A 2681-nucleotide genomic window follows, 5' to 3' on the forward strand; every position below is an offset into this window, starting at 1 on the left:
TCTTTTTTCGAATCCAAAGCATGGGAGATCATTGTTACTACTTTGTCACTGTGCTCGTTTTTAATATGTAGTGTAGTAATAGTAGTAGTAGTAGTTATATTTTCTGGCCGATGAATATTCCGGCCCAACGTGCATCATGGGCAAATGGGCAAATCGCGGTTTTTTAATTAGTGTTGCGATAAATAAAATACGGTTTGCATTAGTGTTGCGTTAAAAATAATGAACGCGTTTGTTGTAGTTTTGCGTTTTTTGCGAGACATCGCGATTTTTAAAATTAATAATTTTAATTCTAGAATAGAATTTTTTAAAAAATAATATTCAAATTTTGCATGCTTTCTTTGATTTGAGTTTTAAGTACTATTAATTTTATTGATTCATTTGAATTTTTATTGAATTCCTTTTTTGAAAGTAGTGTTGCGTTAAAAACGATCGCGTTTTTTAAAAGTAGTGTTGCGTATATAAAATGCCCATGTTTCTTCCACTTATATTGTGGAAATGGTCCAGTTTTTGGATCACCTAATGCAGCTGCAAAAGTTGCAAAAAGGTGATCACTCATCCCTCGATATTAAAGCATTTGTTAATGAAAATACTGCTAAAAAATTTACTTATATGAATATTTTTTGATTCTTATAGTATCATTTAAAATCATTATTTTCGAAATTGCTGTGTAAAATATCAAAATTAAATTTATATTCACTTATTTTATGACTTTTAATTTTTTTATTAATTATTTGTTATTAATGAAGTATATTATAATGTATATTTACTATGATCTAATTAATTATATTTATAATATATATATATAATTTAAAAAAATATATATACATTATAATATATTTCATTAAAAATAGTATTTAGGAAGGTTTAAAATGGTAAGTCAAGAATTATGTACTCAAGTCCACTCTATATATATACATTGCATAATTCTTTTTGATTATTTTAATTGTTTTATTTTATTGCAGATTGGATTACAGAATAATATTTGGACAAGGATTATCTCCTTAACTTTTTCTCTTAGAATAGACTGACCAAGAATTATGTATTGCAATCCAGTCTATATGCACATTGCATAATAATTTCTTTTGATTATTTTAATTGATTTATTTTATTACAGATTGAATTACAGAATAATATTATTTGAATCAATAATACAAGGATATTCTTCTTAACTTTTTCTCTTAATTTAAATTGGTAAGCTAAGAATTATGTATTTGAGTCCACTCTATATATACATTGCATAATTCCTTTTGATTATTTTAATCGATTTATTTTATTGCAGGTTGGATTACAAAATAATATTTGTACAAGGATATTCTCCTTAATTTTTTCTCTCTTTTTATTTCATTTCTCAACTTTTACTTTTTTTAAGTAGAAAATATTCCAAAATTTTTTTGACTGTAATAATACAAAATTAATTTTTTTTTAACCAGATTTTCTTTCCCTTCTCTCAAACGAGAATATCCTTGATACAGATAATACCTAATAATTTATTAATATTAATTAATAATGCGAATTTATTGTAAGCAAATTCTGTACGAAGATACACTCTCTAATTTAAAGCGAATAAATTCTTTTTTTTTTATTTATTTTTTATTCGTCGATCTCTCTTATCTTCGTCTTCTATCTTCGTTCCAATTTATTCTTTCTTCCTTTCTTCTTCTTCATTTCTTATTTTTAAGGATAGTTGAAATTGCATTTATCGAATTCCATTCTTTTTTGGTGTTAGATCCATTCTCACTCGAGTCATTGTCGATCATACATTACGCGACAGTTGCAGGTGTCGTCGAGCTGGTGCTCTACTTCCGGTGGTCAGTCAAAGGTCCGCGCTCTGGCCGATTGGTACGCTCACGTACTTGGCCAGAGTTAGGTTTTGTTGTTGAACGTCGTCTTTGTTAATCGGCTCAGGTGGTCAAGGATCTAGTATCCTTGCTCCTTCCTGTGTCGTTGGGACATAAAGCGTTCGATTATTAGACCGCTGTCGTAACCTTTCACTGACCACGACTGGTAAGTATCACCTAGTTCGATGACTCTGGTAAGTCAATTGACGTAAGTCGTGATGTGAGATCGGCAATGATTCAGAGAGATTTCTGAGATTCTTCTTCGAATGGTATATTTTGGTTTCTTCTTTTTAACATTTACAACATCTTCTTGTTGGCTTGCGTTTTGCTGTTTTCTTTGTGGGCATTTTGTAGACATTTCGATTTGTTTTGGGCATTTTAATGCTATTTAAATGAAACATTTTAAATTTAAAATTTTTCTTTTTTCGCTTTAAATTAGATGAGAATATTCTTCGTACAGATGTTGCAAATAGATTAAATTATATATTTTAAATTTAGTATTAAGATTAAGAATAAGTCTAGATTAAGTTTAGTATTAAGTTTAAGAGTAAGTTTAAATTAAGTTTAGTATTAAGATTAAGGATAAATCTAGATTAAGTTTAATATTAAGATTAAGGATAATTCTAGATTAAGTTTAATATTAAGGATAAGATCGTTTTTTTGTTTTATTTTTTTTTTGAACGGAGTTTAAATTAAGTTTAGTATTAAGATTAAGGATAAATCTAGATTAAGTTTAATATTAAGATTAAGGATAATTCTAGATTAAGTTTAATATTAAGGATAAGTCTAGATTAAGTTTAGTATTAAGTTTAAGAGTAAGTTTAAATTAAGTTTAGTATTAAG

Source organism: Apis dorsata, unplaced genomic scaffold (genome assembly GCF_000469605.1).
Source record: "Apis dorsata unplaced genomic scaffold, Apis dorsata 1.3 scaffold_4, whole genome shotgun sequence".
Classification (NCBI taxonomy): Eukaryota; Metazoa; Arthropoda; class Insecta; order Hymenoptera; family Apidae; genus Apis; species Apis dorsata.